This window comes from Blennius ocellaris (assembly GCF_963422515.1).
Source record: "Blennius ocellaris genome assembly, chromosome: 9".
Taxonomy (NCBI): domain Eukaryota; kingdom Metazoa; phylum Chordata; class Actinopteri; order Blenniiformes; family Blenniidae; genus Blennius; species Blennius ocellaris.
In genome coordinates this window covers 36,500-52,624 of record NC_137658.1, presented here as the reverse complement: position 1 = coordinate 52,624, position 16,125 = coordinate 36,500, and positions in this window count along the sequence as shown.

Below are 16,125 nucleotides of genomic sequence, written 5' to 3'. Positions count from 1 at the left end.
TCCCTCCTCTGCCTCCCCTCCTCCTCTGCTCTTCCTCCTCCTCTGCCCTTCCTCCTCCTCTGCTCTTCCTCCTCCTCTGCCTCCCCTCCTCCTCCTCTGCCTCCCCTCCTCCTCTGCCCTTCCTCCTCCTCTGCTCTTCCTCCTCCTCTTCCTCCCCTCCCTCCTCTGCACACCTGCCACCCATCAAGCCAATCAGACGCTCGCCTGCTCGCCATGAAGCCTCCAGGCGGAGCCCCGGGCCCCGTTGTCGCAACGTTTTCAAGTCAAAACGCAGAATTCTTTAGATTTTCTCTAAACGTTTGCTTCATACTTACTCATGAACCACTTGGTCGAATTATTACTCGCACCTTGTGACGCTACACCTTTAGCATGAGTTGGTCACGTGCTAAACGCTGGTTGACTGTCATGCAGCCGTCTGCCACTAGTCGGAGCTGCAGAGCTGTCAGACAGCAGTTTTTGCTGACTCGGCAAACTGCGGCTTTAAAGCAGCGCGACGGAGGAAACCTGTAAAACAGCTCATCAGTGCTTTGCACTGAAAATAGAAAGGAGGAACTGCAATAACTGCGGTGTAGCGACACACGGCCATGTTTAACTCAAGTATTTGGAGATTATCCAGCGCTAGCTGTGCTAGCATCATTCAGCCCGGCTGGATATCGTTTACCCAGAGACACTGTAATCCTGTCCGGTCTGAGGGAATAACATCACGGCAATGATCCACAAAATCTGCCTCAGTTTGGCTGTAAAGGCTTCAGGACGATAATAGAGCAAGAGTACAGCGTTTTTAAGAGTAATCTGAGTATTGCGCTTGTCGTTATTAAAACACAAAGATCTCTAATCAACCTCTTAGTGGAAAACAGGTACGAGTTGTGTTTAGCTAACTTTATTAAAGTAAAAACTATAAATCATTTAAAAAAAATACACACAAAACTCGAGTGACATTTAGTTCAAAGCCTTTTGTTTTAGTAAGCGGGATCCTTTGTCTGTTTTTCCTTCCTTTGAAGTTGCGTACTGTTGCATTTGGAGAAAGAGAAGGTATGACAGTGAAATGAAGGTTTTGTGAAAACACCCTCCGCCTGTCATGTCATGTTGTTTCCGGCGTTGATTCAGTGTTGAGAACTCCCCTGCTTGTTTCCTCGCCGCCAGCTGACGACATTTAAAAACTGCAACACGCAAACTTTGAAGTCGTTTGCACACAGAGAAACTCGACTCGACTCCACGGAGTCGTTCCGTTTCTGTCAACAAAGGAACGGCCTCATGTTTGTTTGTTTGTTTTTTAAATCTGCCGCAAATGTTCAGTGACATGTAAACAACTGTTCCCAATCTGCTCTCGGTGTTTTTGGCACCGAAGCTCTGCCGGAGAGCCCGGTCGGCGCCTCTCTGCTCACCACTGCTGAGGTAAGGCAATTTACATGTGATGTGAGGAATCCGCACACGTTGGGATGAAAAACTGTGTCGGCGTCACGCGACTCGACTCTGTGACACGGGAACGTCACTGCTTTTGGAAAAAAATAACGTGGTTACAATCAGAAGCACCTGTGATGCAGTTTTTACCTGTTTTTACTTGTTTTGACCTGTTTTGACTTGTTTTGACCTGTTTTTGACTTGTTTTGACCTGTTTTGACTTGATTTTACTTGTTTTTACCTGTTTTTACCTGTTTTTATTTGTTTTTACCTGTTTTTACCTGTTTTGACTTGTTTTGACTTGTTTTGACTTGTTTTGACCTGTTTTGACCTGTTTTGACCTGTTTTGACTTGTTTTGACTTGTTTTGACCTGTTTTGACCTGTTTTGACTTGTTTTGACTTGTTTTGACTTGTTTTGACTTGTTTTGACCTGTTTTTACTTGTTTTTACTTGTTTTGACCTGTTTTGACCTGTTTTGACCTGTTTTGACCTGTTTTGACCTGTTTTTACTTGTTTTTACTTGTTTTTACTCCATAAAATGTTCTTTCTTCGGTCCGACTGCAAGAGTCCAGCTGACATTAGCATTAACATTAGAACGTCACGACAATACGACCGATGTGTTCCAAATAACATCTTCTTAACTTTCTGAATGTTGATGGTTTATCTCAGATGTTTAACTTCGCCAACGAAAGTTAATCGCCTTGCTAATGTATGACAGCTGCCAAAGTGAGATATAGGCTATATATATGTGGAAATAAAGAAGCAGTACAGGAGATCTATATGGCCTGTATATTCACATATGTTCACCTCAATTTTGCCGATATGTGGCATATGTACACATATATGCAGCATATATGTGCATATAAACTGCTTATAGGTTTCATATACGCGCATATATCCTCGCATAGGATCTATTCTTTCCACGTGGCGGCTTCTTCTTCCCGGTTCGCCCTGAGAACCACGTGACTTCCTCCAGAGGCTTGTTAGAAATTATTTAAATTGTCAGTGAGGTCACTGGAGGGTGAGTTCAGTCAGCCCCCCCCCCCCCCACCACCATGCTTTAGCTGACACATCCCTGACCCCCTGTGGACACCCCCCCCCCCCCTTCCAGCACACTCAGCGGTATTTCTGTTGTACACATCAGTTTGGCTGGAGTGCCCCACGCTCCGTCTCTGAGATCTCATGCAGAAACGCTGGAGCAGCTGCTCCGTCAGCCGCCCGGCTCCCCGCCACCACCCAGCTCCCCCGGCCCAGCTCCCCCAGCCCAGCTCCCCGCCACCCCAGGTCCCCGCCACCGCCCAGCTCCCCCGGCCCAGCTCCCCGCAACCCCAGCTCCCCGCCACGGCCCGGCTCCCCGCCACCGCCCAGCTCCCCCAGCCCAGTTCCCCGCCACCCCAGCTCCCCGCCGCCGCCCGGCTCCCCGCCGCCGCCCGGCTCCCCGCCACGGCCTCGCTCGTTTAGCGGCGTTATCGCGGCTCGTCGTACGGCGGCTCTTCGTCCCCGGCAGCGTTCGCGTCCCGATAAATAAAGAGGCTTCTTCAAGTTCAAAGCACGTCCAGAACCACGGGCGGCGCTCCCTCCCCGAGGGCAGCGCCTCCGCTTTGGTCTCCCCCTGTTTCCTCCTTTCACAAATGCTGGAACTGCCAGCCGGAGCCATTTCCCAGCTACAAAGGCACAGAGGGACCATTTCCAATGTCACACATGTCTAAATGAGGATCTCATCCAGGATTCGCATTTCGTCCCTGCGTGGCGTCGCCGCGCTTCATTTTCAAGAAGCCCTCACGTCTCCTGGCTGCTTTGTTATTATTTTGGTGCATCAAAGAGGCGTCTGCCGCCGCTGTGGTCCACATATTTAGAATGCACATTAAAATGAAAAGAAAGAAAAAGAAAGAGAAAGAGTGGAGGGCTCAAAGCGACGTGGGGAAAATATTTTGCACGAGGAGTTAAAACGCTCTTCCTGGATCGTAGAATGTGGGGGAGTTGAGATCTCAAACTGCTTCGTCTCATCCTGACTGACTGAGAGAAGAGAGGAGAGGAGAGGAGGAGGGAGAGAGGAGAGGAGAGGAGGAGGGAGAGAGGAGAGGAGGATGGAGAGAGGAGAGGAGGAGGAAGAGAGGAGAGGAGGAGGGAGAGAGGAGAGGAGGAGGGAGAGAGGAGAGGAGGATGGAGAGAGGAGAGGAGGAGGGAGAGAGGAGAGGAGGAGGGAGAGAGGAGAGGAGGAGGGAGAGAGGAGAGGAGGAGGGAGAGAGGAGAGGAGGAGGAAGAGAGGAGAGGAGGAGGAAGAGAGGAGAGGAGGATGAAGAGAGGAGAGGAGGAGGAAGAGAGGAGTGGAGGATGGAGAGAAGAGAGGAGGAGGAAGAGAGGAGTGGAGGAGGAAGAGAGGAGTGGAGGATGAAGAGAGGAGTGGAGGATGAAGAGAGCAGTGGAGGATGAAGAGAGCAGTGGAGCATGAAGAGAGGAGAGGAGGAAGAAGAGAGGAGGATGAAGAGAGGAGTGGAGGAGGAAGAGAGGAGTGGAGGATGGAGAGAGGAGAGGAGGAGGAAGAGAGGAGTGGAGGATGGAGAGAAGAGAGGAGGAGGAAGAGAGGAGTGGAGGAGGAAGAGAGGAGTGGAGGATGAAGAGAGGAGTGGAGGATGAAGAGAGCAGTGGAGGATGAAGAGAGGAGAGGAGGAAGAAGAGAGGAGGATGAAGAGAGGAGTGGAGGATGGAGAGAGGAGTGGAGGAGGAAGAGAGGAGTGGAGGATGGAGAGAGGAGTGTGTTCCTCTCCTCCGCCCAGCTGAAGAGGTGGGATGTTTGAAGCGAAGGGTAGAAATGTCTCTTGTCCTCTGCAGTATAAAACCAGAATAAGCAGAATTAAAACCCACATCGGGTTCGACGACACGATTCAGCATTTTACGTCGATGACACTGGCCTCAGTGCAGGCGACGCTCACATGCGCCTTTATGCTGATGACAACATCATTTATCCGTCTCGTCTCCAACACAGACCAGCTCCCCCAGTGTCCTGCTGCTTTTACACACAAATAGAACCAAACACACAGTTTTCTCTTCAACATGTCCTCCTTGGATTGAGTCAAACTAAAAGTGTCTCAGGTTGACAGTAAACTCATATTTGAAAAAAACATATATAGTAAATGTTCTGCTCACTGACCTGAACCCAAACAGACACTTCTCCCAATCTGAGATCGTGGATCAAACGCCGTGCTGCTATCAGGAGCTGCATTCAGCACTGCTGCCTGTATTTCCCCTGATAAACTGAACCGACGGACAAACTTACTGCTTTCATGTCATTGACAAAACTCTTCTATATCTACAGACCCTGATCTTCTATATCTACAGACTCTGATCAATATTCACCCGTCTGGTCACACCTAAAGCCTGAACCTCCTCTGGTCGCTCCTCACTTCAGTTTCCTGCTGCAAATCATCTGCAACAGACCTTCAATATATATATATATATATATATATGTTTCTATTCGTAATCATTTATCATTGCAGATCAGAACTGCAATGATAGTGCCATGACCCCAACCCCCCCCCCCCCCGAACTACAACCAACTACCTAGATTTTTATATTATATTTCTATATTTATATTTGTATCTATTTTTCTATTCTTAGCACTGTATTGTACTGTCTTTTCTTCCCTGTCTTGTGTTGTCTGTATGTCCTGTGGTGCACGGTGGCTCTGTGGGAGCACCCCCCAATTCCCGTTGTACCCCCCGGTACCATGACAAATAAAGCTATCTATCTGTCTCTCTTGTCGATTGACCTCCTTGGTTTAATAAAGGTGAAAAAGTAACTAATCTGTGATCTGACTTCCTGTGGATGAGTTAAAGATCGGTTCTCTAAATAAACCATGTGCAGTGAAGACTTTACTTTCCGGCGCCCGAGTGGCGGCGTCTCTCAGTCGTGAAGCTCCCAGATCAGATTCCCGTCCTTCAGGAATGAAGCCGTTATCAAAAGCCTCTAAGATTCTTCGTCTCTTCGACCCCCAAACTCTTTTCTATTTCTCTTCACTGTGCAAATCCAGGCCGTTAATTAGCAGGCTGATAACCCGTCGGGCTGATAATTCATTAACGCTGCAACGTAGAAGAACGGAGACGAAACGTGGGATTGTTTGCAGTTAATTTCCCCGAGCGGTGTGAAGCTCTGCAGCCACTGAGTGATACTGAATGATACTGAATGATACTGAATGATACTGAATGATTAATCCGGTCAGATTACGTCGGAAATCCAGGAAAATACGTGGGCGGCTCCTGGCGTTTGATTGGACGCTCAGAGCAAGAGTTGGTCTGTCACATAAAATAAAACAAATGAAACTTAAAGTACTTAAAATGTGTGAATCTTACATGTTTGTTTTATATTTCTTTGGCTGTTTTTCAGTTTTAATCCTGTGTTTTGTCATGTTATTATTATTATTATTATTATTATTATTATCATTGTTGTTATTATTATTACCATCATTGTTATTATTGTTCTCATTATCATCATTGTTATTTTTATTATTATTATATTGTTGTTGTTATTATTATTGTTATTATTATTATTATTATTATTATTATTATTATATCACTGTGTGACAGACAGTATTATATAATCCATGTTATAAACTATGACACAGTCATTGTGGCAGTAAATGAATCAAATACACAAGAACACATAGAACCAGTGGAGCTGCTGTCTCTCTGCAGCCTTCTGGGTTTTTGTTTAATTCTGCAGTTCTTTAGTCCCTCAGCGTCCAGAGATCACACGTCTTCTACCGACTCGTGTTGCTTCACCTCCTCCCACCACCTCCTCCCACCACCTCCTCCTCCTCCGCCCGTCGAGGCGTCCAGGTCTGTTTGTTTACAGCGAAGCTGTCGCAGCAGCTGGACTCATTAAACCAGTGTTTTTCTACCTTTTTGAGCCAAGACACACTTTTTTCTTTGTAAAACTCTGGAGTCACGCCTCCATCTGAAAATGTTAAAATGTTAAACTCTGTAGCCTCTATTAACAATATAAAGTCTTTCTCATCAAAGACATCAAAGTCATTGTCATCAAACACATCAAAGTCTTTCTCATCAAAGTTTTATCAACAGGAATCAAATAAATCCAGAAAGCAAGGACTTTTTTTAATAGTGCCTCCCTCAGTGTGAAACCTGGACCTGATGGATGAAGAGCTGAGATCCTGGTTTTCAAAAACTTCTCCATCACTGTCACTGACACAGTACTTTGATACAAGATGGTAGCAGGAGGTGGAGATGAACCACACTGACGTCTGTCACTTTACATTTCACCGGCAAAGTTCTGTGCTGCCCTCTAGTGGTGAAGAGTATTTATACATCATTACTCTGCAACACACTGTCGCTGTGAGAGCAAATGTTTTTTTGGGACAAAAATGTGAAATGTGATAATTTCCCACGGCTCAGCTGAAAATATCTCGCGGAAACACCAGTGGTTGAAAAACACTGCATTAAACATCACTTCCTGTTTGCCAGCGAATCTCTTCTGGAAGGAACTATAAACTAAACTAAAACAAAAAAAAATAACCCACTGAAACCAAATGTGACGAGGTTCCTACAAGTGATCAATATTTATTTGTGAATCCAGAAAGCACTACGTTGAAGTGACTCTAAATTAAGGTTGGAATTCTGATGCACACTTTTTTTTTTTTTTCCCCTCAACCGATACCGATAATCGCTAACTTCCTGCTTCTTCTAACAGTTTCTCTATAAACACACCTGAGGCGGTGCGTCGATGATGTGCAGGACAACAGCGTCACGCAGCAAACAGACAAACAAACAAACAAACGAGCAAAATTAAAGCAACGCTGGCAACCACAACAACAAATCCGTTATCGGCCTTCTCTGTGTGATGTCATGTATTTCAGGCCGATAATTATCGCTGCTGGACGTTACTGTGAATTCCTCGCTAGAACCAAGGCAAAGTCTTTTTCTGCACCACAACCGCGTCTTGATTCCGAGTTAAAGTGAAGCAGTTCGTCAAGAAACACACAAGAAGAAACACACAAGAAGAAACGCACAAGAATAAACACACAGCAGGGATGGAAGGTGTGACGCAACAACATCGACGATAAAGATATAAATCCATGCAGGTGAGGAACCTCATCGAACGAGCCTGTTAAAACCAACACGGGTTCTATTTCCATCAAGCTCAACGTATTTACCAGCAACTTGTAAAGCGGTTAAGAACTACAAAGTGGGATTATTGTTTAAACTGCCAGTCGACTGAAGGACGATGGAGAACCGTGGAAAGAAAAACACAGAAAAACAAGGTTGCGCCGTTATTTGACTCCAGACGACAGATGGAAAAGCTCATACGAGTGGAGAGCGAAGCTCCCAGTCGGTGTGAGGTCGGCGTGTTATTGGAGGATCGATCATCCCCGGCGACCTCGCCGTCACCCGCCGCCGGAGGCGATGCGATTGGAGGCGGAGATTCCCGGCGAGGCCGGAGGAGCGGCATGGCGAGGAGCGTATCGACCGCCGGGCCCAGGAAACACAACAACCGGAGGAGCAGGTGCAGGAGTTGGAAGCGAAAGGCGGCTGGTAGTTTGATTCACTCTGCTGCGGCGGCGGCGTCAATTAGCCCGGCCTCTCCACACCGCCGCCCTTTGACAGATGGTCCCCGACACACGTCTGAGTGATTCCAGGGTCGCTGGATCGGGACCGCCGAGTCCCCCGGGAGCCGGAGCCCCTCACACTCATTCTCACTGCACTGCACTTATTGGACTTTTTGTTTGCGGCGGCACGGACGCTCTCGCTGCGGAAGGTGTTCTCTGCTTTTTTTTTTACCGTCTGCCGGCTCGGGGTTTGATTACTTCTTAGAATTGCGTGTCGTCTTTTTATCTGTGGTACCAAGTTGTGGAGAAAAGCAAGTTTTTGGCTCCTCCGACTTAGAGGTGCGTCGACGCTGCAAAGGAATTGTGATTGTGGAGTTCGGTGTTTTAAAGGTGCAGCAGCTCAGGGAGGGGGGGGGGGGGGGGGGGGCATCGCCGCCCGTCACACCGAGGGGTTTCATGTCTTCATCCGCTTCCCAAGAGATTAGAATTGTGGTTATAGGCAAAAAATGTGAAGGCTGTTTTAAAAAGGAGTAAAGAAATATTGCAGGACAACATTATTTTTGACATTGCGTGTCGAGGCTCCGACCTGGTGAGTTTAAACTCTGGTGTTCAGGAAACAAACCAGCTCAACTCAACTCCTGTTGGACTGTGATACCGGTACCGATACCAGCACCAGGTCCGATACTCCAAAGAGTACTTGTACTCCCAGTTACCCTCCGGCGAGTATTACGTCACGTCATCCGTCAGCAACGTCACCGGCAGGTGACGAGAGAAGCGAAGGGAGATTGTTTATTACTGAGAACGATGAACGTGAGCCAGCCGGGAAATCTGGTTTCCACAAAAGATCAAAGAGAGGTCGTACAACACCAGCAACTTCGTCACCTGCAACTTCATCACCTGCAACTTCATCATCGGCAACTTCATCACCAGCAACTTCATCACCAGCAAGTTCATCACCAGCAACTTCGTCACCAGCAACTTCGTCACCTGCAACTTCATCACCTGCAACTTCATCACCGGCAACTTCATCACCGGCAACTTCATTACCGGTAACTTCATCACCGGCAACTTCATCACCGGCAACTTCCTCACCTGCAGCTTCATCACTAGCACCTTCATCACCAGCAACTCCTTCACCAGCAACTTCATCACCTGCAACTTCATCATCGGCAACTTCATCACCAGCAACTTCCTCACCTGCAGTCAGACTGATGCCACTCATAGTTTAACTGCTCAGCACGTAGCTCCAAGCCGCGCTACATGCTAAAGACTTTAAAGTCCTAGTGAAATGATCGTCTACTAGCCGCCCGAGCTAGCGGCTCCCGCTAGCCGCTAGCCGCCCGTGCTCCTTTCCTCCTCTCTGGTCTCTTCCAGGCTCAATCTTTCATCAAGCCTCATAAAACACCGACTAGAACTTCAAAACACTGTAAAAACTTGATATTTAAGAGGGAAACAAGCCGATATAAACACAACAGATCGAGATCTGCACAACTCGTGATGTCACACATAGGCTCCGCCCACAATGGCCCACGAAGAAGAAGGATTCCCCCGACTTCCTCGGCTGGAGATTCAAAATTCAAATAACTTTGTTATGCGACAACAGTGGTGGGGCAGAGTCGGAGGAACCTTACAAGTAGAACCACAACTATCGTTTTTAGCAAAGTAGTGTTTTACATTTCACTGGGACTTTAATGACTCACACGCCAGCGATGCTACATGCTACGTGTTTAGCGCTCCGTACCCCCCCACTCCAAGCCCAAAGTTCCTTCTTTGTTTCGTTCCTCTTCAAGTTGGGCTCTTCAGGCGCGACGTGACGGGATGTTCACATTCCGCCTCCCGACAAACCCGTCCCGGTGTAATCACCGGCCATTCATCCCAGACGACGCGGCGCCAGATGTTCTGGAGAGGGCGTCTTTCTGCTTGGAGAGCACTTCCTGTGCCGACGCCCAGCTGTGCCGGCAGCTGGATCTGCTCACAGCTAACGTGGAGTTCTCCTCGTGCGCCGCCTCTAATTTTGCTCTGATCTGCATATTTTTTTGAAGGCGAGTCTCCCATTTGATATATTTGCCGTGTTTTGTTCCCGTCTCGCGTGGCCTTTTGACGGCGCCTCGCGGCGTTTGACGGACGGGGCCGGGAAGTGGAGAACGCGGGTCGGCGGCTACAGAGGAGTCGTAATTGGGTCCGTTTGATTTGCATTTCTTTCAACTTCAGAGAGAAGATCCAGTGTTTTAATGACGGATAACTAACCCGAGCTCACCTTTAATCCGCCTCCTTTAACAGCAGCCTGCTGCTCAAACAGGCAAAATGCCAGCAGACTTCATTAACTGTATCCTGGTTTGTCTATTCAAGGCTCCATAATGAGCAGCACCGACGTGAGAATAAGAAAGAAAAAAAAAAAGTGTTGAAAAGAACTGCTAAAGTATGCTTCTGTTTCACTTCTCTCATTTCATCTGACGACCTTTTTTTTTCCTCCCTTAGATAAAGAGGAATTTCTTTGTGGAGCTTAAATTGAACCCAAACAGTCGAGCCAAATGCTATAAAAAGAAGAAGTCTAACCTGGAACAGCCTTAATCATCTCAAACATCCTGGATCAGGTCCAGAAAGAAAGCACTTGAGCGGCTCTAATCACCGTGATATATTAAATATGACCAGTTATGCTAATGAGCTCATTCATTAAGGTAATTAATGCGCTGATTTGTGTACATATCACATCGGCGTCATTGTCTTCCTATAGCCTCTGGGTTTTATTAGCGGCTCTGCAGAGTCACGCGAGGCACCGAAGGCTTCGGCGAGACGTAATAGAAGGTATTTTTCAACATTAACGTGCAAATTTATGCATTTATGTGCGAGAAAAGCTAATCGTGTTCCCTTCTATAATCTGTAACGTGAGTATGAAGTATGACAGGCAGGCGGCGGTGCGATTATGCGACATGTGTTTGGCAGCAGATCAGGACCTGGTGACGAGGAAGAGGAAGAGGAAGAGGACTAGTGGGGTGAAGAGGACCGGGTCTTCTCGGGGCACCGAAATCCTCACAACACCTACGACAAGTCAAATCCACAGCTCTGCTCCTCTGGCGCCGGACTGTTGAAACGTTCAGACGCCGTTTACGTGTCGACGTTTCAAGTAGAAATACTTCGATTTTTTTTATTTTTTTTATTGTGCTATCGTGACGATTACGAAGCACGGATGTTCAGAACTTTATCAATCTTCTATCGGTTCCTGGGGACGGGAGTCGCCGTGACACCTGAACCTGTCGTCGGTCCACTGAAGGAACAACATTCATGCAAACACATTCACACTTCATGGAAACTCAGATCAGTGTCGTTTGTGGCGGCCATTTTAGTTCAAATGCTTTTTAGTTTCAGGCCCATTTTAGTCATTTGGATGTGTTGTGGTCACATTTTAGTCCGTTTCAACAAGAAAAAATGAATTCAGGTCCGTGCAGATTACAAACTAGAATCACGGTTTCTCCAGGCTGGATCTAGTTTTGCGATTCATAAAACAACAGTTAACGTTTTCGCACAATAAGCAGATTCCGTTCCAGACCGATGATTCTCCTCTAAAGGTCCAGACACACATGGATTCAGAACGGACGCTCCTCGTCGCCGGGGAAACGGGGAAACATGGAAACCTGGAAACCTGGAAACCTGGAAACTGCTGAGCAGCTCAGGGTTCAGGAGCAGAACGCAGGTTTTCACATTTCAAGGTCAATTTGTTCTGTTAATTATGAAAGAGTCAGTGAGGAACTCTGACTGACGGACTGAAGGACTGACTGACTGACTGACTGACTGACTGACTGACTGAGGGACTGACGGACTGAGGGACTGACGGACTGACTGACTGACGGACTGACGGACTGAGGGACTGACTGACTGACGGACTGAGGGACTGAGGGACTGACTGACTGACTGAGGGACTGACTGACTGACTGACTGAGGGACTGACTGACTGACTGACTGAGTGACTGACTGACTGACTGAGGGACTGACTGAGGGACTGACTGACTGACTGAGGGACTGACTGAGGGACTGACTGACTGACTGACTGAGGGACTGACTGACTGACTGACTGAGTGACTGACTGACTGACTGAGGGACTGACTGAGTGACTGACTGACTGACTGAGGGACTGACTGAGGGACTGACTGACTGACGGACTGAGGGACTGAGGGACTGACTGACTAAGGGACTGAGGGACTGAGGGACTGACTGACTGACTGAGGGACTGACTGACTGACTGACTGAGGGACTGACTGACTGACTGACTGAGTGACTGACTGACTGACTGAGGGACTGACTGACTGACTGAGGGACTGACTGAGGGACTGACTGAGGGACTGAGGGACTGACTGAGGGACTGACGGACTGACGGACGGACTGAGGGACTGACTGACTGACTGACTGACTGACTGACTGACTGAGGGACTGACTGAGGGACTGGCTGACTGACTGACTGACTGACGGACTGACGGACGGACTGAGGGACTGACGGACTGACAGTCAGTCCTCTCCTCTCCTGTAGGGGGCGGCGTTGCGGCTCGGGGGAACATAACCAGGTGAAGCGGCTCTCAGGTGTGACGACCTGTGATGAAGCTTCCTGCTGATTTCATGCTCACTGACCTCCGTCCTGGAAGTTTGACCTCTCCACACTGATTCACCTGGAAAACATGTTGAATTCTCTGCTCTGCTACTTTATCTCCGACTTTACATTCTGTGTGTGTGTGTGTGTGTGTGTGTGTGTGTGTGTGTGTGTGTGTGTGTGTGTGTGTGTGTGTGTGTGTGTGTGTCCTGATCAATATCTACGCAGGTTTTTTACAGCGGCTGCCCTTCTTGACTCGATTCTCACTATTTATCTGGACGTCGACCAGGAGGGACGTTTATGAACGTGTGATTTACTCTGCAGGTACAAAGCGTCTGACCTCGCCGCTTCCTGGAACCAAGCCAAACATCTCGGCCTCTTTCCCGTCACGGGGAAGAAACTTAAAGTCCCAGTGAAATGTAACACACTACTTTGCAAAAGACGATAGTCGGGGTTCTACTTGTAAGGTTCCTCCGACTCTGCCCCTCCACTGTTGTCACATAACAAAGTTATTTGAATTTTGAATCTCCAGCCGATGAAATCGGGGGAATCCTTCTTCTTTGTGTGCCATTGTGGGCGGAGCCTATGTGCGACATCACAAGTTGTGCAGATATTGATCTGTTGTGTTTATATCGTTTCCTCTTAAATATCCAAGTTTTTACAGTGTTTTGAAGTTATAGTTGGTGTTTTATGAGCCTTGATGAAAGATTGAGCCTGGAAGAGACCAGAGGGAGGAGAAAAGGAGCACAGGTGGGGGGAGCCGCTAGCTGACGCGGCTAGCGGGAGCCGCTAGCCGCTAGCTCGTGCGGCTAGTAGACGATCAAGTAACACCTGGACTCGTCTCCGGTGATTCAGTCTTCTAGTTCTTGGACATGTTGGATCCAGGAAGCCGGTCGTTCTGCCAAAAGTCAGGACTCAAAGCCTCAAAGGTGAAAAGTGGCGTCTGCTGAGGCGAGGAGACGAGGACGAATGGAGGACGAAGCGTCTTCTGCTTCCTCAAACATGTTCCAGACGGGGTCACCGATGGCAGAACCACCTTCTGTGTCTTCTTCATCAATCACTGGGTTTGAAATGACCATGAGGATGAAATCTGGTTCAATTCAGCCTCTTCGTGGTCAAAACTCTGATCCTCCATAATGTAAACACAACTTGGGCGTGTGCACAACTCGTGATGTCACTCTGTTATTGTCAGAAGCTCCGCCCAGCAGAGGAAATAGCGCCGTTTAGCAGCTATTTTCTCTCAGATTGTCGTGTTTTAACATTTGACCTTCAGCCAGTTAGCAGGAAAAGGTTCTAGAAGAGACACCAGAGAGTTTTGGAGGTGGAACCTTCATTTCACTGGGACTTGAACGCTGAAGCCTCTATCAGACGATGTTTACTGCGTCGCATCGGAGGCTGAATGACGTCTGATTAAAGTCGTCGGCACCCGTTTCTGTTCCCGTTGCCTTTAATCCCTCTAATCCCTCCCCTGTCGGCTTGACTTACGTTAAGCGTTCATCTGTGTTTTTAAAGTTTCATTGTTTTGCTCAGCACCTCCAAAACACTTTGAAATGTCTCACGTGGGAAAAGTGGAACACTGAGCGGGTTGTTTTTTATTTGGTTTTATTACTTTCAAGTTCAAAAATAGCATGTTTTATTGTAAAGAGCTTCATTTTACCATTTGATGATTGTTTTTCCAATCAGTCTTATGTCTGTTCCTGAGTTAAAACATCTCAATTCTGTTTCCGCCACTGTTTTGATCCTAATGAGTATTTTTACTCATCTGGATGAGATCCGTCTCTCATGTTTGCAGATAAAATAACAACAGTATCATGATGATCGCTCCTCCAGCCGTCTTCTCAACTGCTTTTTTTTTTTAATCAATTCATTTCAGGCATATAGTATTTTACACAAACGTGCAATCTCATACATAAACCAACATTTATGTAGTCTGCACACACACACACACACCCATATATACACATGTTGATGATTATATGAATATAAATCATAGCTTGTGAAAATATATTCAGAGAAAATAGATCATCTATGTTTAAGTATCCTCATGCACTTATACACACACCTCATATATTTAAGTAACGAGGCTGAAAAGAGAAAGAATAAAGTAAAATTGGATCCAATATTTGATGGTTCTGTTTAACAATCATATTCAGTGTATTACATCTGCTGTAAGAATTTAAACTTTATATATTTATTCAGATCAAACACACCAAACAGAAGAAGTCCTTTAAAGTCCCAGTGAAATGAAGGTTCCACCTCCAGAACCCTCTGGTGTCTCTTCTAGAACGTTTTCCTGCTAACTGGCTGAAGGTAAAATGTTAAAACACGACAATCTGAGAGAAAATAGCCGATAAACGGCGCTATTTCCTCTGCTGGGCGGAGCTTCTGACAATAATAGAGTGACATCACGAGTTGTGCACACGCCCAAGTTGTGTTTACATTATGGAGGATCAGAGTTTTGACCACGAAGAGGCTGAATTGAACCAGATTTCATCATCATGGTCATTTCAAACCCAGTGATTGATGAAGAAGACACAGAAGGTGGTTCTGCCATCGGTGACCCCGTCTGGAACATGTTTGAGGAAGCAGAAGACGCTTCGTCCTCCATGCGTCCTCGTCTCCTCGCCTCAGCAGCCGCCACTTTTCACCTTTGAGGCTTTGAGGCTCCTGACTTTTGGCAGAACGACCGGCTTCCTGGATCCAACACGTCCAAGAACTAGAAGACTGAATCACTGAAGACGAGTCCAGGTGTTACTTGATCATCTACTAGCCGCCCGAGCTAGCGGCTCCCGCTAGCCGCCAGCAGCTCCCGCTTGCTGCTAGCGGCTCTCATGAGAAGCTCCCGCTAGCCACTAGCCGCCCGAGCTAGCCGCTAGCGGCTCCCGCCGCCCGAGCTCCTTTCCTCCTCTCTCGGTCTCTTCCAGGCGCAATCTTTCATCAAGGCTCATAAAACGCCGACTATAACTTCAAAACACTGTAAAAACTTGGATATTTAAGAGGAAACAAGCCGATATAAACACAACAGATCGAGATCTGCACAACTCGTGACATCACACATAGGCTCCGCCCACAATGGCCCACGAAGAAGAAGGATTCCCCTGACTTCATCGGCTGGAGATTCAAAATTCAAATAACTTTGTTATGCGACAACAGTGGAGGGGCAGAGTCGGAGGAACCTTACAAGTAGAACCACAACTATCGTTTTTTGCAAAGTAGTGTGTTACATTTCACTGGACTTTAAATAAAGTAGTGTTTTACATTTCACTGGGACTTTAAATAAAGGAGTGTTTTACATTTCACTGGGACTTTAAATAAAGTAGTGTTTTACATTTCACTGGGACTTGAAGTCGTCCTGGATCTTCGGTTCAGTTTGAGGAGGAACGTCTCCAAGGCTTCCTGCTTCTGAGTGTGATGAGATAATAAACATAAACACACCAGCCCTGCGTCTCCTCTGTCGTCACGCCGACGTGACTGTCAATCTCCCGTTTTCCCCCCTAACCCTCCCGTCAGCTCCCGGCGCCGCCGGGCCGGGGTCACGCCAGGAATCCTGAGAGGAGACGTGGGAAGACGTGAAGCAGAAAGACG